The sequence below is a fragment of the Chinchilla lanigera genome, unplaced genomic scaffold (genome assembly GCF_000276665.1).
Source record: "Chinchilla lanigera isolate Chin_1 unplaced genomic scaffold, ChiLan1.0 scaffold00045, whole genome shotgun sequence".
NCBI classification, from domain to species: Eukaryota; Metazoa; Chordata; class Mammalia; order Rodentia; family Chinchillidae; genus Chinchilla; species Chinchilla lanigera.
Genome location: NW_004955446.1, coordinates 2337800 through 2361850, shown reverse-complemented (window position 1 = coordinate 2361850; position 24051 = coordinate 2337800). Strand labels below are relative to the sequence as shown.

At 40.4% G+C, this 24051-nt stretch overlaps 1 protein-coding gene across 2 annotated transcripts in view; it reads left to right on the top strand.

Moving 5' to 3' along the window:
• Mast4 (microtubule associated serine/threonine kinase family member 4) overlaps positions 1-24051 on the top strand; it is a 539799-nt gene that overhangs the window by 152311 nt on the left and 363437 nt on the right. The gene's annotated exons all lie outside the window — the stretch shown is intronic.

Sequence of the window (24051 nt, the reverse complement as noted above, 5' to 3'; positions counted from 1 at the left end):
GCTCACAACAGCTATGACATTCTTAGCATAGTAGGTACCCAGTAGGTTTTAACTAAACTCTAAATTCAATCAGGCCTAATTAAAATGACTCCTAGGTGGGAAACTATTTGCTCAGTTGGAATTTGGGGCTGACTATATTTGTAGGGCTCCCAGTCCCTGAATTATAAAAGTAAATTAAAATGAGGCAATTAATATATACTGAAATCCTTCCAATTTGCAAATTCTTTAACCCAGCAATTCTGCTTCTGAGGATTTATTACAGGAAAGAGTCATGAATATGTGCAGAACATCAACTCTTGTCATATTTAGAGCAGTACCATTTATAATAATTAAAATTGCCTATCATCTAAACATCTGGCAAAAGAATATTGATTAAACATATTGTGGTATGCACAGAAAATGGGAAACAATTGTAAATATTAAAAATCATACAGTAAAGTCATATAGTAATTATGTTTCAATATCAAAAGAGGCTCATAATATTTACCGGGAAATTTCATTGTTGGATAGTCTTATAGTATTCATGCTTCATAAGACTTTCTGTAATTATAATTAAATAACTATATATTTGATGAAGAGAAGAAAAACAACTATTGTCTACTAAAGAATTTTCCCAAACTGGCATAATGGTTACATAGGCTTCCTTTATATATAGGTGTGTGAAATATGCTATGACCTTTTATATACCTTGTGATTCAAGCCATAAGGAAAATTTTGACCCTTAGAGAGGTGTCTTTTTTCTCTCTTTCTTTTGTATTTCATGATATACCAGTAGTGCCAACAATGCTATATATCCGCAAAAATGTCGGTGAAACAGACAGCAGTATTTCTTCTTGTTCACCTGGCTAAAGGTCACCTGGGGTATGAGCCCAGTCTTGGTTCCATGGAGCTTGGTTCCAAGATGCATTTGAGTACTGATCAGTGCTTCATATGTCCCTTCCCTCTTTTCCTGCTTTCTTCCTTCTTTTCCTCCCCCACCCCCCCCACTCTGGCTCTGGAGATTGAACCGAGGGCCTCATGCATGCTAAGCTAGTGCTTTACCAGAGACATACATCTCTTTCTTAGACCAGCAGCTACCCACGGAATCATCTTCTAGTAAGAGGCAGAAGCACATGACGCTTCTATACAGATACATTTCAAGCCTCTGTAGGTATCATGTCCACTAGCTTTCTATTGGTTAAAGTAAACCACATAATCGAGTTCAGATTCTGTTGGCGGAAGCACACGCTGTCCACCGTGACCCCTTTAGCCAGGATGTAGCCATGTAATACTACTAGAATGAAGAAAAGAAATGAGATCAATACTTCAGTCAATACTAGTTAGCCTTTCTTTCTTTTAAAAAATAATCTTTTACAATAAAAATACTTTTATCTATTTTAAATATTAAGCTATGTGACCCATATAGATCATTTAGAAAATACAGACCATTATAAAAAAAAAATGCCAAAAGCTTGTACTTCTACCTGGATTGGAATTGATGATATCTGTGACTGAAATTTTGGCATTTTCCTCCCTAACTACTTTTAAATCATCAAGAGTATTGGGTTAAGTGGGGAGGGGTAGCCTTTTGTTTTGTTTTGTGTTGTTTTTTGCAGCACTCAACAATAGCCCCAGAGCTTACTATGCCCATCACATACTGAAAAAAAAATGTCTTTTTTGAGGCTAATGGTGTTTTCTGTCTCCATGGCCTGCCGCTTACTAAATAGACACCTAGAAGCATTGTGTAAACACTGACTGAGCTTTGGAGCCCCCTGATGAGGAAGAAAAGTTGTAGTCTAATCATTATACAGACCCTTAGGTCTGGGCAGAGACAGGCAGGAATGTAGCTGACAGTTCACAGTGAGGAAGCTTCGGGATGAGGAGCACAACCTCAGGATCTTTGAATGTTGGCTTCTTGATATGCAAATGAATGCCAAATCCTCTTCCTGTTTTCCTGGCCTGTGATGAAGGGGATGTATATTGTAGCCTTAACAGTCAGAGAGAAGGTTTTTTTCCACATAAAGAAAGTTCTGTTTTCCAAAGAGCATTCAGTTATTTAAAACAGAAAAGAAACAGGAACCTGAATATCCTGTAAATTATATAGGAGAGTAATGTGTACATCGTACTAATTGATCAAACTCTTTAGTGGGTATAAATTAGAATTTCTACCATGGGAGAAAACTGACAGGTTTTTTTCTTTCCTGGACAGTGGAAATCAATTCAAGAATAATACCTGAACATTTTAAATAAGGTGTTTCTGAGTGACTTTTGAAGAGGGAAAGGGGAAACAATACAATCTTGGGCAATATTATTTTCTTCAAAATTTACCTGGATGCTTTTGCATGTGAGTACTGTCACATTAGTTAGGGTTCTCTAGAGGACTAGAATCAATAGGAAATAAATGTATAATTATGCTTGGGAGTTTATTAGGGAGGCTTACAGGATCCAAGGCATGAGCGTCCACAGTGGCCATCTGTGTGCTGGAGAGCTGAAAGGTCCAGTGTCCGCTCAACCCACAAAGATGGGAGCTGCAGAGCAAGAGGGATCAAGGCTGGAGCCAGGTGGAAGGCCTGGGAGCTCATGGGAGGGTTGCTGGGCAGGGTGACGTGGCCACTGATGTCCTAAGGCGATTGCAGCAAAGGCTGGACACACTCTGGAAGACAGGTACTCTTCAGAATGAGAACACTTCCTTCTTCCTCTTCTTTTTATTCCTTACAGGCTACAAGCCCATTGGTTTGTGCCAACCACATCCCAGGTGGGAGTCCCCTCCTCAGTTTGCTGGCCTACACATCAATCATCCACAGACACGCCCACAACTGTGCCTTCCTAATCAGCGAGGCGGTTCTTACTGCAGTGAAGTTGACATGCCATGATTAACTGTCGCGACTGTGTAGCACTTTATGGGCTTCTCATTTTCTCCTCCACTTAGTGGGCAGGTTTGAAACAACTCAGGTTCAAGCACATGCAGTCCTGCATGTAGTCACTGCATGTAGTCCTGGGAAGCTAGTAATGTGGCCCTAAACTTATAACATTATTACGTGACTTTTAATGTCACATAATAATTCTAATGGAATTTCTAATTTCAGATTTTTGAGGAAGGTCCACACTGATTTCCATAGTGGTTGTGCTAATTCACAGTCCCATCAACAGTGTAGAAGGGTTCCTTCTCTCCGCCATACTCTCTCCAGTACTTGTTATTATTTGATTTCCTCATTGTGGCCATTCTTTCTGGGGTAAAATAAAATCTCAGTGTTTTAATTTTTTTTTTTTTTAGTTTTTCTCCGGTACCGGGAACCGAACTCACGACCTTGCGCTTGCCAGGCAGGCGCTTTGCCGCTGAGCTAAATCCCCAGCCCCTTCAGTGTTTTAATTTGAATTTCTCTTGGCCAGTGATGTCGAACACCTTTTCATGTACTTATTGGCCATTTGTACTTCTTCTGGGAAGTGTCCCTTCATTTCCTTTGCCTATTTTTTGATTGGGACTTTATTTCAGGGGAGTCTGTGTTTTTGAATTTTTTAAATATTCTAGATATGAATCCTCTGTCTAAGAATCGCTGGCAATTTTTTCCCCCATTCTATAGTTTGTTCTTGTACTCTGTTGGTTATTTCTTTTAATTCAGTACAATCCCACTTGTTGATTCTTAGAACTATTTCCTGTGCAATTGGAGTTATTTTATACATTTGATATGCAGCCCAAAATGATTCTTTTTCACTCAGTATGGCCCAGGCAAGCCAAAAGATTGGACAGCCATGCTTATCACAATAGTATTATATTTCTTACTCTTGTAATAACTCGAAGTAAATGTTTTAGGTTAGGCAGCTCTCTTTATGGTGATTTAGGGACATATTCCTGCCATGTTCTTGATTGGCTCTTTATGGCCCTGAGTTACTCTTTTTGCAGTTGGCAGGAGTGGGAAAAGAGAGAGAGAAGAAGCCTTCTAACTTCTTAAAAGCTAGAGCCTGGGGGAGACACACATTTCCATCCATATTCTTCTGGTGGGATCCTGTCACTGGATGGTAGCTGGTGTGGAGGCTATAAAGAAATAGTCCTACTGGTCCATTACTCAGAGTCCAACTATGCAGAGGCAGGAAGTATATGGCACTGACTAAGTCAAGGAGACTGGGAGAGAAATAGATTTTATTAAAGCCAATGAATGAGAATTCCATTTGACATGCATATGAGACACGCTAAGTAGATAGGCCAAATAGGACTGTGGAGTCACAGAAGCAGAACTGCCCTTCTGAGGAGAACAGGGTGACAAACTATATGGCTACGTCTGAGAGAGTATGATGAGGATGGGAATGTGTCATTCGACTGGATAGCATCATCACAGGGTCACCTTGGGAAGAGTAATGCATTATAGGTAGAAGCTGTAGTAGAATGAGTTAAGAGAAAATGGTAACTAAAGAATCAGAGATGAGTCTTGTGTTGATAGAGAAGAGCCATAGGTAGCTCTTTTGAGAAACTGCTATGAAAGAGACTAGAAATAAGGTGTGAGCTGCAAGGATACGAGGGTCTGAGAGAGCCCTCTTAGCATGTTGTAAGCGTGGAGATTTGGAGGACCAGGGAGGTATCTGGAGCACATGTGAAAGGTTTCCCTTTTCCTGGAGTGATACCCGCTCTACTGTAACAGGAGAAAGGGGGAGAAAAGGGTAAATGCAGAAGCAGGTAGGTACATCTATATGGCATACTGGCCAATAAGAAAATGAACAAACTATTGATACACACATCAACCTGGGTAGATCTCCAAGGATTTATGGCAACTAGGAAAAAAAGTCAATTCCAAGAGGTTAGAGACTATATAAATCACTTATATATAACATTCTTGAATTGACACCATTGTGGAAATGGAGAACTGATGCATGGTGGCTGGGGCACAAGGGGGTGATGGGGGAAGGAAGCGGATGTGGTTATGAAAGGGAAATGACGTGGGGGATGCTTGGGGTGATGGAAATACTCTTTCACTCCCTTGACTGTATCAAAGTCAGTGCTCCAGGTGTGATACTGTACTATGAATTTTCAAGATGTTACAGTGGGGGAGAATGGGTAAAAAGGAGTTCCTGGGTTATAGGTTTACAGCTACCTCAAAATAAGAGGTTTATTTTTTAAGTGTTCCTTTCCATTATCCCTGATGTCAGTACATTGCCTTTTCCCTTTTTTTAACCTTACAAATTCAAGACTTCCGCCCCAGATATCTGGTTATTAAACATTTATTACATATCTCTAGATACATCCTAGAATTAGAATTACTGAATCAAAGACTATGTATTTTTAAAAAGTCATTGACATATATGTCAGATAGACTTTGGAATAGCTGAAATTTTCTTATTTATTAATATATAATTATGTATAAATATATATATATATATATATATATATATTATGATTCAAGTGTTCAACTCACTGTAAGAAAAAGACACACATTCTAAGACACCGATGTTTCCATGGGGTGATGTTGCTGTTTTTTCCATTGTGCTGAAGAGCAGGAATTTCTGAGTGTATCCAAAAGATTTAAAAAACACTTTTAAACTGGCATATTCATATGTAAGACTTTTATAACAGAAAACAGAAATCTTAAAAAAAAATCAGGCAAGAAAGGTAATACAATCCTCCAAGGAGAGAAGAGCAGAAAGGAAATGTGAGACATTCGATTCTTATTTCGCTTTTGAGACAAGGTCTTGCTGTGCAGTGTAGGCTGGCCTTCAACTCAGCCTTCCGAGTGCTGGGACTGTAGGTGTGCACCACCACGCCTGGCTGAGATTTTAAAGCCTTGTTTCTTTGCTTTGTCTGTTTTAAAATCATTGTTAATAACCCATATTTTCATATAGTCATAACCTAATGGGTGTGTACCATTTCTGCTTTTCTCATTTAACATGACTTCATATCCTAGTTGCGTAAAGGGATGTAATCTTCATTATTTTCATCTTAACTACTTGGTAATGTATTATCATTCTCCTGTTGTTGAATGTTTGAGTTGATTCCAGTGCTCCAGCATTATAAATAGAGTATCTTCCTGCTAATTCCTTTTTCCCCTTGTAATCTATCATTTCCTTGGATTAACTTCCTTGAGGTCCTCCTGTTCCCTTCCCACTACTTGTGTACTTTGCTCCACATACACACTTATTCGTAATGTCTCCCACCCAACCATGTACTTGCCAGGATTATCTGTCCCTGCTGGGCCCTGTCACTGGGCCATTGTACCCTGCATCACCCCCATTATAACTTATTGTGCTTTGTTTTCCCTGATAGACTGTGGGATCCAGAGCAAAAAGCCATACTGATGTTCTCCTTATTGGTTTCCCTTTGCTGATACTCTAGGGGTTCAGTAACTATTTACTTGTATCTGTCACATTTTTCCTGTCTGCCTCAGTTCTCTCTTGCCACTAATTACCTCTGGAGTTAATGCACGAACAACCCTTGGTATCCTCTTCTGAACCTCACTGTACTTAGATAATTACTATCCTCAAAACTTCTGGTTTTTCTCCTTTTTAAAAACATTTTTATTAGTGTATGTTTCCAGTACATAGTGATTACATTCATCATAGGGAATTAATACATGAGTGTAAAACATCTCAATTATTTTCCCCCTTCCTCTCACCCCCTTTTATTTTGCTAGCATCAGATTCAATTATCTGTAAGTTCTTATAAAAATAATTATCATATATGCAGATTAACAACCGACTAGTTGGCCAAACACATAAAACACGTAATATGATTATACTAAATCAAGGTACATTTTTAGAGACATTGTTCATGCTGGATTAGAATAACTTTTCCTCTCTCTTTTTTCCTTTTGTCTGTTTTTTATTCTCAATCTATTTATATATTGAGTTTCTCCCATAAGAGAAATCATGCGATACTTAAGCTTGTGTGTCTGATTTGCTTCCCTTAACAGTATGGTGTCAAGATGCATCCATTTTATTTTTTAAATGCTTCTTTTTGTTACCCTTGATGTTAATACACTGGCTTCCTCTCTGGTAGATGAACAGATTTTCAGGCTTCACTTTCCTCCTGGCCTGTGAGAGACGTGGGTGGAGGATTGAAGGGATCTATGGGAGTTGAGGAGGGAGGTGGTGTGCAGTAGTTGTGAGGAGTAGGAAGGAGAGCTGTGAACAGAGTAGGATTTCTGAGGTCTGAGGTCATGAACTAAAAGTGAAGCCTGTCTACTATTTGAGCAAAAGGTTAGGGCTCCAGGGAGGTGTGTATCCTGGGAGTACCTGTTCCACAGAACATCTATATATATATATAAAGGTTATTAAAGAGAATAATGGGAGGGTGGGAGTGGAGCTGAGCTGTGTGGGATCAGGAGGAGGTTTTGATGCTCAGAGTTTGGGGTTTTCAGGAGTTGAACTAAGCCAGAGGAAGCTTGGGAACTGGCCTGGAAGCGGGAGCTTCAGTGCATGGTAGGCTAGGAGAGTGAGCAAGGCGGGGCTGGCTTTCCCTTAACGGCCCCTGAGGGAAGTCTGGAACATTAATACTTTGAAATCTGGCACATTTTGAAACTTCAGGGACAAAGATCTTCACAATTCTTAAAGGTGGTTCTCTTGTGATAATCTTGATTGGGATTCTTTGCCAGCAGTGGGTAGAAATAAAAAAAGCAACCAGATCCACAAATAATTCACATTGAAAGTTTTATTCACTTTTAAAAAGTCTTTGTTTTACTGTTTCTTAATATTTTTAAAGTCTGTCCACTGAAGGTATAGATAGAAGGGCATAAAAGGGAGTGCCACATTCTGTTAGAGAACTGAAGAAATTGCATAGTTTATCAAAGGAGTTGAAGCTAGAGGGTGTCTGTACCCATTTTTCTCAGTCTCCTGATAATTCCATTATTGTATCTTCCTGGTGAGAGGGCTTGGTTTTAAGAAGCCATTAAAAGCACTCAGTGTTCACAGCTCTGGTGTTAGTTTGTGTTCTGGGTGTCTTGTTTGTTATCCAGGTATTTTCCATTAGAGCAAATATTTTGATGTGTTTGCAGTTTTTTCCTTGTCAGAGTATGAAGATCTCTGGAGACCCAGACTTAATGGGACATGCAGCTGTCAGCCAATTCCTTTAGTAGGTGCCACCTCCCAATGGGTCCCCATGAAGGAGCCTTCTGTCGTAGTCCATGTCCCCTGCAGATGGTCAGCCCATGAGTCATTGCCCCTCCACACCCTAGTTCCCAGGCCCTGGGTCACTTTCTGCGAAGGAACGGCCAAGGGGCCATGTCTTTGTTTACAGCTGTGTTGTAGACTCTACACAGAATCTCAGCTCTCTCCTTTAAGCCTTTTGCACCAGTGAAGGCTTCCAAGAGTTGACAAGTGAAGCATTCACTGCAGAATGAGTTGAGGAAAGAGCTTGAATGAAGACTGGAAAGATACATGCATTTTCCTGACACCAAGAGTCAAATGAGAGATCGGGGTGTTCTCTGTGATATGTGTGTGACTCAGAGACTAGTTCAGCAAATGTGGCTCATCAAAAGTCCACTTTATGATCTGTACTGTTAGGGTTTGTAGGGCTTAGAGCTTAGTCCTACTGAGTACTAATTCAGACGATGTTTTACAAAGAAGTCCTGCTTCTCTGAAGATTCCTGAAGTGCTTTTGGAGAGAAAAAGGTAGGTTGGCCCTTGAATCACTGATGAGAGAGGCTTTCAAGACCACTAGGGCTCAGATAAAGTATTTTCACCTGAAAAAGAAGTTGGCCTTCTGGACCTTTGGCTGTGTGTATTGGATGTAGCTCACCAAATCTAGCAACAGAAATTCTTCAGAGTATATCAAAAAAGAGAATGTGTAGTGGTCACTTAAAGTTTTTGCTGTCATGATTTGAAAAGTTGCATGTGCCTAAGCTGGGTATAAGTTTGAGTCCCACCTGGGCAACTTGTTAAGACTCTACCTCAAGGGGCTGGGGATTTAGCTCAGCAGCATAGTGCCTGCCTGGCAAGCGCAAGGTCGTGAGTTCAATTCCCGGTACCAGAAAAAAAAAAACCAAACAAACAAAAACAAAACAAAACAAAGACTCTACCTCAAGAAAAACAAAACAAAATAAAGCAACAAAAAAAGGTTGAGGATGTCACGCACTGTAGACTGCCCCAGGGTTTGATCTTGCTAAAATTAAAAAAAAAAAGGTGTATGTGTTTAAATTTCTGTAAGGGAGCTGTTTAAACCAGGTAAACTAATGAAAAAACTTCATAAAACAGCCAAAAAAAATACATACTGCTAACGCCACAAAGCACAAAACTACCCCCACTTCATCTCCTTGCTCTTTCCTCTGTTCTAATGTGATTTTATAAGTAATGGACTTTAGTCCTTCTTGAGGAAAGAAATGAATTTATTGAATCCATACATCAAAAATTCAAGTTGATTGTTCTTAAAATTCCCTTTAGAATAAGCAACTGATTTTATTTCTTTATAGCATTTTATCAAGGCATTGAGTTTTTTGAAGAGACATAATCGGGTTCCCTTTTGTTTTCTCTCCTGTGTGTGTGTGTGTGTGTGTGTGTATGTGCATGTGTGTTTTGTGGTGTTTTGTTTTTTGCCTCCCTGAGAATCTGTTTTGCTTTGAGGAAATGGCTTGAGCCTGGACACACAGGACCTGGTTTCTATGTGCGTTGTGTGCATTTAGGTCCTGGAAATTGTACTGCTATCTGGAGATGAGTAGCCTGTATGAGACAAAGTGATTTTAGCTCTTTGTTGAGTCTTTACTATAAAATGAGGAAACCATAAAAGTGGAATTGATTAAATTGCAATTACGAGTGTTGAAATCCTAATTGAAATAACACAAATTAGTAGTAACTATTAAATCTCATAATCAGTAATCCTTGCATAGTGGCACCTCAGTTCATGAACACTTTTATTTGTGAACAATATGGTTTTGCAAACAAAAGCATTCAGCAAAATGTTTGCAAACTCTACATCGGGGGCCAAACGCAATTGCAACCATCTTTCCCACACAAACTCAGACATGGCTGTTTTATCCTGAATTGTGGAACAAATTAAGTTCGTGAACTGAGGTACCACTGAATTAGGGGCAAGAAGATAAATCTGAGGAGAGCGGGAACCTGGCGGGTGATGACATTGTCTGCCACACTGAAACCCAGGGACATGGAGTGGGCAACATCTGGCTCCTCCACTGGCTTTTCCTTTGTGCAGTCAGACTTCAGTGCCAGTGCATAGAGGCGCATGGAGGGTGCCAGCTGCTCAAATGCTGGAGTTGTTAGGTCACACTGGATGTAAATCTTCTGGAGAAAAGGCAAGGTAGTTGGGCTCAACACAGTGGTGATGGAGGGACCTGGAGATCAGAGAGAGAACTGCATACCTGCACTAGATGGAATAGAGTTTAAAGACAGGAAGCAAGGGATGTCACTGGGTGGAGATCCATCGTGACATCTACAAACGTTGTTTCAGAGACATGAAGTGGTGACCAGAGGCCCAGATTCTAGCCCCAAGTCAAACTCTAGGTCACCATACCTTTCATTGCTGGTTCTCACTTTTGTCACCTGAAAAATGGGTATGTTGGGCCCTGTCTTAGTCCATTTTGTTTTGCAATAACAAAATACTTATGAGTAGATAAGTTATTAAAAGAAGAAGTTTATTTTAGCTCATGGGCCTAGAAGCTGGGAAGTCCAGGATAGGGCACCCATATCTGGTTGGCTTCTGGTGGGGGCCGTGTGCTGCCACATAATAGATCATAAATAAATGTGCACAGAAGGAAGGGTACCACATTAACTCTGTAACAATTCTTTCTCCAGAGAAATTGAGACCCAACTGTCTTGACTGTCGCTGAGATCTAATCAACTGTTAAAGGCCCCGCTACTACTTAATAATGTTTCACTGGGATTCAACACGCAGCATGGGTTTGGGTGGGGACAAATCTAGCATACCCTGTACTCTCAAGCTCCCTTTGAGTTTGAACAGTAAATAATTTTCACCACCAAGGTAAGACAGCAGGACAGTCTTGGCAAAAAATAGTTTTCCTTCATTTTCTCTTATTTTCCATACCTATTGCCCCCCATCCCTTTCATACACACACTTTCTCTGTTGCTGTGGGAAGGAGCCACCTTCTCCTCCAGCAGAACTTGCCAGTGCGTGTCCTGTCCCTGTGTCCTTAGTGAAATTGAGCACAGAAGGTCACCCATCTCTTGCTTCATGGTCATTTTTAGTGCCCAGTCAAAGCAACTGAGGATGTGAAAGTCTTTTTCTTTTTTTTTTTTTTAACTTCCTAGATGGAAACTGAAAATGATGCTGACTTCCTGTCAGCTCCAGAGGAAAAAGACTACACAAAGAAATGCAAATGCTGCCAACCAGGAAGTGTAAAGATTTATAAAAATCAGCGTTTCTGATATATTAATGACTGTGGTGGTGATGGCTTGCATTTGTCACTGTCATGTTCCGTTGTCATTCAGGTGCTTAATCAGGGCACATTGTCAGAGCTAAATTTGTTTGGCTCTGTCTGCCTAGCCAGGTAATTTCTCTGTTCTTTGATGGGTCTGTCTGTGGCACTTGCGTGAGACCTGGCTGGAGGAGGGGTGGCGGGTAAGTCCCCTCCCTGTTTTCACTCGGTGCTGGCTTGCTCACTGGGGAAAAACTTGCAAAATAGAGAATAATATCATTTCTATGTCTGTGTCTGTCTTTCTGAATAAGCAAGCACATGAGTGGCATCATGCCCTCTAAAATCAGGGGTTGCCAGTGTGATAGCGATAAGGTGGGACCTTGAAGAGATAAGGGGGCCACGAGGCCCACGTCTTCATTCTTGGACTAGGCCTTTTGAAAGGAGGCTTCCTGTGGTGCCTGCTGACTGGCACTTTTGCCTGCCCAGGCCCCAGCAAGCAGGCACTCAGCAGACCAAGTGCTGGCTCCTTGATCGGGCACTTCCACATCTCCAAAATTTTAAGAAATAATTTCTTTGCTTTATCAATTACTCATTCTCAGGTACTTTGTTGTCGCAGTGCAGACTGAGAACTTGTGGCCACCATAAGTTATTAATGTTGCACCAGATGAGGTACTACAGCCCCCAGCTCCCCAGTCCGTGGAAAGGAGAGGGATGTACGTAGGTTCAGTTACATTCAAGAACATTTATGCATTTGTGCATATGCATGCACTCACTGCATTGTACCCTTGGCTTGTATTTCATGTCCTGTGGGGTCAGAAGCATCTTTATTTTAATCTGAAGGACGGTAATGATTTTTTCAAACATTTCCCTCTTATTACAGTCTTGGAAACAAATCTCTTTGACCTTAGGACAAGGAAAAAAGGTTTAGATTGACCTGATACATTTGAAGCCTTACATTTGCTAAATAATGGGAGTCTGGTGATTCACTGTGTTTGTTTTTGCCTTGGTTGCCAGGAATCTCAGTGCAAAGAATTTTGATTTTGCTAGCTTTTGGCTGCAGATAGACAGACAGACAGACAGATAGGCAGACAGGCAGACAGATACACACAGATGGAGGGAGGGACGGAGGGAGGGAGAGGAGAGAGGGAAAGAGAGAGAGAAAACATTATACATCCAGGATGGTGAGTATCACTATGCCACCCCTGAGATACATAAAGAGATGTGATTTTCTTTTTCCTACATTCACACTATTCTAAATACCTGCACATTACTTTTGTCGACCCAGTTCTCCTCCCCTCTCTCCCTCTATTAATGTCTTTCCACTGTTCTTTCTTAAAGACGGATCACTTTTACTTTCTATTGTTTGTAACCTATCATCCCTTTGGCTAGTTTGCTAGTTTATAAATTCTTTGATGGCCTTTTCTATATAGCCTCAAAGCAGAGCCCTACACATTGCCAATTGTAAGCCCTTAATCAATAAAGTTGTCAGATAACATATGAGACACCCACTTAAATTTTAATTCAGATAAAGAAATAATATTTTGAGCAGATGCATATCCCGAGCAATACTGGGGCATACATATTCAAATGTATTTGAATCCAAATTCATCTGGGCATATTCTATTTCTGTTTACTAAACAGGATCATCCTATCAGTGCATACGGAATGGTTCTATACTTAGGCGTTATCAGACATGCTGTCTCCTAGGTTTTGGCAAGTCATGAATGGCAAAGGGCTAGAAGCACTGCACATAGACATTGGTACTGTAGCCTTTTCATGTTTGATTTTTCCCTCTGGCTATTTGTTACACTGGAGTGAGGATGACTCCAAGCAGATCTGATATATGACACACTCTCTGACGTGTGAAAGTCTACTCATATGCCCTGTTATGATGTCTTCAGTAGTCATAGTACTTTCTGTGGATTCCAGTGATGGGAAATTAAATGCTAAGGGAATGACCAGAATAAAATCATCAGGATTTCAAGCTTGAGAGATCACCATTTGGAGGGTGGCTGGAATAGCCAAATTGTTATCTTCCCCCACCCTCAGCCCACTTATTTCCCCATAAGCGTGGCTGAATTCACCAAACAGGGATATTAAGGAGCCCAGCGAAACTGTTATTGTAAAAATAGGAGGCACTGAGCTTTTGGAAGTAGTCAGTGTCTAAGTAACAGATCAGAAGTGGAAAGGTTGAATTCCAGCCCTATATCAGACATTCATTTCCAGGCAGTGCTGAGGCAGTTGTGATGCTGATATTGGCTTTGAGCTTTCACTCCTTAAAAACAAGGGCATTGATAGGATATGTTTTATAAAGCACTTAGATATTTGGTAGGATTTAATTTAGAATGTGGGATTACAATTTAGACACAGTGTTTCTAGATCATTCTGCTTTTAAACCATACAAGGCAGTCATTAATTGTCTTTCATAGTAAAGAACATGGAAGAGTAGGTTATACAGACTTCATCTGAGATCTTCCACCCTGAAAATAGGGCCACTGAATTACTTGGCCTGAGGAGGTGCTGGAGGAGATTTACTATGTTGTATTTTTGAAGGAATATTTTATGGCTGTATTCTAAATTTCTTGCTTATTCATTAATTAACAAGCATTTCCTAAGACAAAAATATTACCTTCTTTAGGGAATCATATGTAGATATTATTATTGAGGAGATAAAGTTTGAATATTTTTGGAATAAACCAGCATGCAACTGGAAACTGTTCCAAAAAATATACATGGAAACACAATTATGTGAATTATATCTGCTATGTATAGTTTTCTTGTGGAAATAGAGAATCTGTAGGAAATTTGGAGTTCTCTGAACATTTCTGCTTAGGTGGCGATGTGGAGATTATTTTGCCTACTCTAAGGCTGCTTTTGTTCTTTTTGTTGCTCTTGTAAAGCTCCTGGTCCCCAATTCCTCCTTGGCCTCTGTCATGACTGTTCGGATGTAGGGCAGCTGTCAGAACTTCTCAGCATCACAGGGCTGCCAGTGACATCTGGGTGCATCAATCAAAGCATCAGAGTGTGCAAAAGAGTGTTACTGAGTAGGTTTCATAGCTTCTCCAAAACGTAAGTACAGATTGTTCCCTAGTATACTGAGAGTTAATCAGCTTACTGCGAAAACGTTCGTTATGTTGTGGAGGTGGTAGACTGCTTTGGAGGTGGTTTTTAGAAGAGAAAATCAATGCCAGGAGAAGTGAGATGATTTCCTCCGTATCAAGTTTAAGCCCTCCGAGTCTTTTTCATTATCGTTATTGTTATGAAACAACTGAAGAAAATTTGAATATTCTTCTACACAGAGTGGAACAAAAAACAATGGAAAAATATGATTCCTGGTAGAAATACAAGTGAGAGGCAGAAGGGAGACATAAGCATGTGATTCTGGGAAAGTCCACTGGGTTCCACATAGGGGTGTTATAGTAGGTGTGACTTGACCCTATAGGGACCGATGAGATACAGTGCCAGTGGATGCAGAGTTTACGAGGTAGCAGGACATATTTTGCCCAGAAACCAGTGGCATTCTGCACATGTTCTCAGAGGTAGAAGCAAATGGTGTGCTGAGGGAAGGTCAGGCTAGTCACAGCCTCTGGTTGTGACTTTGATGCCAATGGTAACAAAATGGAGAAGGCATCCTGGAGGGGACCCCGATCTATCACTCAGCACAGATTATACGTTGAGTGCTGAGCTGGGTACCTACTATTGTCATCTCTAGAAATGAGGAAATGTAAGCTCATCAGAGAGGCCCTGTGATTTATCCAGGGCTACTTAGCTAATGAATGGTCCAGAATGCAACCCTCATGATTGGGACCAAACCTGCATCTGAGTGCTTTTTTCAGACTGTACTCCTAAGTCCATCTGGTGACTTTGTCCCTGATGAGGTGGAGAATTTGATCCATGCTGGGGATGATGCAAGGAGGGGACCCTTTAACAGTAGAAAGTAGAGGGGACAGTAAGTTATTCTCCTTTTAATGGGCCTTTTCTTTGCTGCCTGATATGTTAGGCTCTTAATTTACATTCTGAATTAGTTCTCTGGATCACCCTGTGAGTCTGCCCCCATTTTATAGAATGTTAATGAGAAACCGAGGTGTAGGAGGTTAAGAAGCCTGACCAAGGTCACAACTACTGTGTGGTCAAGATTTGAGGTTAAGTTTTAAACCTTGTGGTTGGGGCCAAGTGGTGCTGGATTCAAAATCAACGGTTTGATTTCATGAGTTTAGAAGCTGAGCGTGCTTCCAGGATGTGGAGGGGCAGTGGACACATTTAGAGCAGTGCAATCTGGAAAGGATGGTATTCACTGGGGTGAGAGACCTGCGAGTGACAGGGAGGAGGAAGAGATGACTGTCACTCCTTTGAGGATTATTTTGCAAAGAGGTAGGTGGTGGTCCTTGGGGAGGCTTCAGAGAGCTGTGAAGGAAGCAGATATGGAGGAGGAGGAGGAAGAGGAAGAAGGCGGTGGCTGTCAAGTACTTTAACAGCTGCTCCTCATACCCACAAGATGACTTTGAGAAAAAATGGTTCTATTTATTTGCCTTTTCCTCCCATATATCTTGCCAGCAGCATTCATCAATATCTGTCATTTCCCAGGGGGCTTAGACATGTCTAGCAATTCATTCTACTGAATTATATTTCAATACACGAATGGAGGGAGGCCAGATTGCAGATGTTAGCTCTGACCTCCGCCCGGCATCACTTAGACGCTGCCAGCACCACCCCGCTCCTCAGGCACCCTTGCTACCACAGACACTCATTCCAGGCGGCACTGCTTCGTGTCAGATCCTTGTTACCGTGTTCTCATTAGAGTAGACTCTATTTATACTTCTTTAAAAATCAATTTCAAGCCGTCACATTCACCTTTGGTCTGTGCACCTGGAGCTTAGGATCAAACCATTATTTATTTTTTAAATAAGATTTTTAAATCCAGAGAAGTACCACCTGAAGGGAGACTGCCTTGGTGGCCTAGGTGCCAGTAGGGGGGTGGTGGCCAGGTGGTGTCCCTGTAGAATGGGAGAATTGGCTGGGTGTTGGTCCACCAGAAGGCAGTGATAGAGATGTAATAACAGAAGCATTACAGCTGATTAAACTCTATCATATCCATTAATTCATCTGATCCTATTTCTGCCCCTGTTACAGCCTGACTGAGAGGTAATCTTGGTGGATGAGCAGAAATGTTGCTTTAAGAACAGGTAGGAAAGCAAGCAAAAAAAAAAAAAAAAGGAAAAGCCAAATATATTTCTTTGTATGACTTTGAATTGTTTCCTTTTAGAAATACAATGCGTGTTGATATTTTTGCCCTTTTATCATAAAATGGCAAGAATAACAGGGAGGCTGTCTAGGCTGAAGGTAAAAAAAAAAACTAGTTTTGAATCACCTTGCTAAAAGGCGACACTAAAAGTTATTTTTTGATTTAAAACTGCAGTTATGATTGACAGCAGCAGTGGCAGCTTGAGATTCCCCGTATTTTGTCCAAAGGCTTTGATTTCTGTACTGCAGACATGTGTTTTCTGTTATTTGTCAACAGTTCCTAGCTCTCTCATGGCATGGACTTGGGCTTTAGTGCCTTTTAAAAACATTTGTCATGTACCAATCTAACGGGGCTTGCTGCAAAGAAACTGTTAATTTCTGATGCCTGATTCCCTTGCTACAAGCTTCTCTCAAACCACTCCTCTCTTGTGGTTAGTGAAACTACCTTGCAATTCTGTGTTAAACATAGAATGTTGGTGATAATATTCTAAAATGGGATCTTAGGCATCTCTGGTAGCTTTGAGTCCTTAGCAAAGTAGGAAGTTAATCTGATGAAGACCTTGAGGTCCCATGGGCATCACCCTGCTGTGATACCAACCTTCCCCGACCTTCGTGGTTCCTTACTCATCTTTCAGTTCCTTTGTCACTTGGAGATTGCTGGCTAGTAGGCAGCGATGTCAGGACTCAGATTCAAGGCTCTGCTTTGGGCTTCTTTTGTAAACGCACTGCACTTTTTAAAAAGGCTGGAACACCAGCTCAATATAGGAGCCACTGAACTTCAGCACTTCCTGGTCACAGGTCTGCTGGTTTCTCAGATTATATTTATTTATGCCATTAAAAAGAATGAGTGGTGTTGTTGATGCTATGTACATACAGTCATTCTTGTGCACTGGGGACAAGAAATTGGAAGGCAGTCACCCATGTGAGTGGGAATGAAAGGAACCATGTCCCTGTGTTGGAGTGGCCCTGCTGAAGATGAATAAACGGAGGCAGTAATTGCCTGTGAGGACGAGAGTCATGACGACCAGGGAACAAATGTTTAGAAGCAGGCAATGGGGCATAGAAGAAAGATCGAAAGATCTCTGGGTGCTGATGGAGTACACTTCAGGGCAATGGTTGCTGGATCATGAATTCTGCCCATGTTCCATGTCCATCCAGTGACTTACCATGATCTTCACCCTTCATTTCTAAAGTTTGGGGGATTCTTAAAAAAAAGTTCAATCCTCATAACCAACCTGTTGCTAATGGTGCTGCTAAGAACATGTGCTAAGCATGTGATCTGTTTGAGGTCCTGCTTTCACTTTTGTGTATATAGATCCAGAAGTGAGATTAGGCAAGGGAGAGTTTACTGGTAAGTATGTAAGGTGAAATGGTGATAATAGTCCCCTTCCAGTAGAGTGGTGGGTACCACCTTTCGAGGAGCTGCTATGAGAGTGCCAGTAGATGACAAGGTGAGGGGCAGGCTGATAGCCAAAACCTATAAACCTAGATACCCAGGAAGATACAAGGCTGGAAGAACAGGGTCTCCCAATAGAGCGTGTGGCCCCATTTGGTCACTCATGGCACCAGTAAAGCGCCAGCTCCCCAGTGGTTCTCTTTGTTCCTAGCTCCTTAGCCTCTGTAATGCTACATCCAGCCCCCCTAACCCCCTTATATGGCTCTGCTAACTCTGCCAAACCCTTGAGAGGTATGCACTGGCAACCTTAGCTTCCTTCTGTTCCTAGCTGGAATCTTAAAGGGAAGAACAAACTTTTTTAGAGTTCTTATATGTAATTACAAGAAGCCATAGCAAAACAGTGGTTTCTAATGTAGTTATCCAGCTTTATTTTTCCTTTGATATCCTGCCTATAGTCCTAGAGAACCCCACATATAAGACCGTGGACTAATTACTAGATCCATGCTGCACTTCAGGTGGCATGGAACTGTTTTTAGTGGAAATGTATATCTGGTCAGGTACCATTATTCTCCAGTGATAAAGTAGACATGCAGTGACTGTAATTCTTCATATGGCCACTCTGCTAAAGTTACTACTGACTTGGATTTTTTGTGTTTCCAAGGAATAGTTCTAACTTTGGGGTGCTTTGAACACACATACCTCACAACTGAAAGCAAAGCAGATATTTAACAAAGTTCCTTCTTCTTGGAATTCATGATGGAAACAATGGAAAACACATTCCAAGAGAGGTCATAGGGAGGATATATAGAGTCAATGCATAATTTGTGGCTGTGTCTAGACTCAATAATGTATTTGCTTTAATTTATAAGCACACAAATCTGCAGGACTGCTCATTCTCACTCTGTAGGGTCCCTGAGGCCAAACTAGTCACAATAACATGGTAGAAAACCCCAACATCCCATACTTCTATGCTTGGAACCTGACAGTTTCCTCTATCAGTCTAGTGCATGAATTCCAGCTTTAAAACAGATCTCTATTCATTGCCTCTAAATTTCTAGTTATGTCAGTAGAAAATATTTAATAAATGTTAATGAGCATGGTGGGATTTTAGAAACATGTTTCCAAAGAGCACAATACTGATTGAAGTTCCAGTTGTAACAACAAGCTCAATTTGGTATTAAAATAGAGCAACCAGATTGCTAGGCAAGCTCACCTCTCGTACAACAAATTGGAAATGGTATTATCCATTAATTTCCACCCTGTGCAGCTGAATAATGCTGTTGACAGATGCTAATTTTCTTAAATTGTAGGCAGCAAATGATGCATGAACATAGCAGCAACACACTTTTTAGGGGCTCTTGGTAGTCATCAGAAAGTGAATTTATATAAAGTTTGATGTAATCACTACCAACTATGGCCCTATGTTAGTGCCGTCTAATGACTGCCTTAAATCCATCTGTTGTCCTCTTTTCCCTATTAACACTAATGGGGGTCTGGGCAGGAATAAAATATCCCATGTGTTGTCTTAATAGCCCTTCCAGTTTGTAACTTTCATGAGCTTCCCTGGGGCAAGATCTATGTAAGAATTTAAAACTTAACCTATCAGAGGATTACAACATGTCATTTTACATACGTATGAGTGCTTCCTAATTAATTTTTTTCCAGTGACAAAATTTTATTTCTTGCTCACTTTATAATCTGTGATAGGTAGCACTTTGCATTCCCTATGTCTTTAAAAGCTTATTTGATGGAGGGCTAATTCTGTCATATAGTTTCTATTTTAGATTTTACAACAACCCTGTTGGTTTGCTCCATTTTACAGCTAAGGAAGCTGAGGCTTGGAGAAGTTCATGACATAGTTGATGGATTGAGGTCTGAGGCTCAGGATTGGATAGCAGTCTGACTCTAAAGTCACCCATAGCTGGAGCAGTTAATTTTCACAGTTACTGGCAAGCACCTTCCTGTCTTCTTGGATTGGAAGAGGATCTAAGTTCAGTATGTAGGCTGAGAACAGATGAGCGATTGACTGTCTAATGAAGAACTGTTTTGGGTTAGGGTCTGGAAAGGTAACCAAGACATTGAAGGTATACCTTTGGTCTTGTTACCAAGATCTACTTACACACGAGATAGCAACAATTAATAAGGGGCACATGATAGTGTTAAAAGTGATTTCAGAGAGGATAAGAAGGCATGCAGGTCTTGTTACTAGTGGCTGTACTTATTGTACAGTGGCCTGTCAGATTTAACGAGGTGGAGCAGTGTGGCAGAGCGTGGATGAGGGAAGGGACCTCACTGTGGGTCCCTGCTTTGTGCACCCTGGGCCGGTTCTAGATTCTGTCCAGAGTCCAACTTGGCTGACCCGTGTTGGTCTCAGTAGCTCAGGACCCCAGCAGATGAACGCCTGCACTGATGATTCTGCTTGAGCTCTTGCTGATGAAAAGGAGGATCTCTGTGGTTCTTCTATGTTCCTGTCCTCCAGGTGATTTTTACCCTGGTTCCTTGCTTTCCCACAGAAGACCCTTGGAGTGTTCCTCATGACCGGCAGGACCTTAGGAACTGCCATTTTGAGATGTGGAAGGAATGTGTGCCTGGCCTGTTTGTCATGTTAGACTATGGAGTACATGTTTTATTAGAGTCATTAAAAGCAATATAAAAATTATGCAGAAATTAATAGAGAAAAATAAGAATCAAATAGAGAGTTGAATACAAAGTCATATACCTGTAGCCACTTTTATTAAACCTTAATAAATGTATTTTTTGGTACATTTTAAAATGTATTTCATTTAAAACTACAAATCAAAAACTCAGCTCTTCAAATAAACTTTTAAGTTGAACTAGCAGACCTTATTATTTCTGAAAGATAACTTTTACAATAACAATATTATAGGGACTGGAGATATAGCGTAGTGGTATAGTGCTTACCTAGCATGTATAAGGCACTGGGTTCAATCCCTAGCACCACAAAATTTAAAAATTAATTGATTAATTAATTAAAAACTTTGAATAGTCATCATATTCTCATTTGTTCCCATTCCCATTGTTCTCTGTCAGAGATAATATTCCTAATATTACTCTTTTCACTGCCATGAAATATCAGTTATTTTAATATTATTTAATGTTATTCCTTATTTCTTATGCGACCTTGTCTAGGAATCTAACCACCATATTTTGTTTTTGCTAATGGTAGTGGTGAAGAATGCAGGTCTTATGATATGGATGGTGATCGTATGTTGACTGATTGCCATGTGCTAGGTTGAGTGATTTAAGCACAGTATCTCTAATCTTATCTGCCACCTTGTACTGTTCTTTCTGTTTGAGGGCTGGGAAGATTGAGGCTTACAAATTAAAATGCCCAGCAACTTGAGTATTACACACAACTAGTAAGAACTGGGATTCAGATATTTGTCAGATTTTAAGACTATAGTTTGAATCATTCCATTTGCATCTTTTTAGATGTTTTTCTCTCTATGTACAATACATATTTATTTATAAATACATAACAATCCTATCTTAGTTTATAATTTATTTTTCACCTAAGAATATGTGGTAAATATTTTCCTGTCATACAGTTTGGGCTTGGATCAGAATTTTAGCTTTGCCTACTCACTCAGCTAAGAGCCCTTGGCTAGTTATGGGACCTCGCTATGCTATAAAGTGGAGTTGGTAATACCTACCCCATGGGCTTGTAGTGCCTGCCCATATACAAAGACCTCAATGGATTTTAGCTGTTATACTGTACTTACAGATAAAATTTAGGAAAATCATTTGTTCACTGTTATTCTTCCTGTATAGAATTGATCAAGTATTGTTCAAATAGTGTAGTTTAGCTGCATTTTAGTCAACAAACATTTGTTGAATATTTACTAAGGTTGAGGCACTTGCTGACAGGTTCCTTACTATGCCAGGAACTTGGGATACAGAAATAAATAAATCTGTTTCTTCACTGAGAAGTTTTATGGAAACACAGTCTAATAATTTTTTTCTTTAAAGGAAAAGAAGACTAACTTGTAGAAGTTTTCAGTGGACTAAAATATTTGCCTTTAAAATTTCCCATGATGACATTAATCCTCAGATGTTTTTCTATCTACCTCTAGTTTTCTTTGAAATGGGGCCTCTAGGGCAGAATGGAGGTAAGGCCGGAGAGGATTCTCTCCATCATAAACTTGACATCTCACAGCTTCTGTGCTGGTCATGTTTCTTTCCCAAACATGAACAGAGAAATATATGACCTAGGAAAAGACCCAGGATGGACCCTCCAAAAATCCGTGTATTCAGATTACTGATGAGATTGCTATATTTTTAACAAGTAATGTCCTGCAAATAGTAAGTTACTTCTTCGTCAAAGAATCCATTTACTCATACCACACTAATGCTGCTTTCCTGCGTGCAGGCTCTAGTTTTCTTGCTTTTCATTTATGTTCTACCTAAAATGGGTAGATTTCTTGAGACCTTCTTGATCCAGCTTTTAATTCACATTTCAAAATAAGACAAGGACAAAAAATTAAAATTGTAGACTTCAAATGTAACATTCCCTCCACACAAGTATGCCTGCATGTTTCTGAGGCAGTGATCAGAACCACAGAGGGTAATTAATTATATGTGAAACTTGGATGACAGGGTGCAAGTTCCAGTTAATTGACAGTTGCTGTGTTTATCTGCATGGAAAAGGTCATAATCTGTTAAGTGGGGTTGGTCGGGAGCAGGTGACAAAAATCAGTGCAATCGCATTGTTTCAAGAAACTGTAAGTTGTACAAAGAAAATCTGAAAGAAGATTATAAAAATGTTTAGAATGATTTTCTCTAGCATGATCATAGGTGGTTTTTTCTTTCTGTATACGTGTATTTTCTTTTCTTTTTTCTTTTTTTGTCTTTTTGAGACAGGGTCTCACTGTGCAGTTCAGGCGGGCCTTGAACTCATTTATGTAGGCCAGGCTGACCTCGAACTCACAGTGATCCTCCTGCTCCAGCCTTCCAAGGGCTGAAATTACAGACATGCCATTACAGACATACTCAGCTGTATGTGCATTTTCTACTTTTGAATAAAAAGAATAAAAAGAAGATAGATATCTCTATCCCACCAAAGATGCATTTCATTTTTACTACTATTTAGTTGTGGCTAAATAGCTAATATCTTGAGTGCTTTACTCATAAATGCCTTTCAACAATTCTACATAAAAGTTTCTCATTTCAATTTTAGAGATGGGAAAAATCGAGGCCAAGAGAGGTTGACATTTTCCCTTAGTGTCCTTCAGCCAAGATCTCAAAAGCAAGTCTAGTTTTTCTCCAGCCTGTCCTTTTACTGCATAATAACAGAGAGAAACATCAATTTTTACAAGAGAAGAAGCCATTTTTCTCTGTAGTTAAAATACAAATTTCTGAGAAGCACTTGAATTAAATAAAGCACTAGATCTCTCACTGGACAGAGGATGTGATATGCCTTCATTCCCATGCTTTGGTAGTGCTGGTAGTTAGCATGTTTGGTGTTGGTAAACCAGTGGGTGCAATGGTTATTAACCAGTAGGATGTGCCTGTTTAAGGCATGCTTGAGGCAAGGGTAATACCTATACCTCTGCCGCAGCGCCACCAGCCATACTTGCTTCTGTCCCTCAAGATTCTGTAGAGGAGTACAGCTGGAGTCCGAGTATACGCGGCCCTCAAATGTCTATTTTCTTATTCTTCCTGTGTCTTCTGGGAGGGAAGTGCCTACTCATCCTCGTTTCATTCAATCATTGTGCCAGGAGTATTGCAGCAAAGCAGATAAAAACCAGACGTGGTCTCTTTTTACCGAGTTTCATTACTATGTGAATATTCACGGCCATCCTACCTTTCCTGGTGTCAAAAAATCTCATTTCTTGTATGTTGATACTAGTCGAGTCCCTGTACTAAGGAAGTAACAGTATGAATTGATTCAGCTGTTTGACTTTTAAGAGCATACGCATATATATTAGGGTTCAAGGTTGATGGAAATTGCTCAGTGAACCTAGACTGACATTGATGTCCTGATTTATGCAAATGGGTGCTATTATGTATGCCTCGGACACGGTTGGCCGCCACCTGAGATTCAGGGAGAGCTGCTGGGGAAAGGGGCCCAGTCCTGTTTCACCTTGACAGAACTCCCCCATTTCCTTA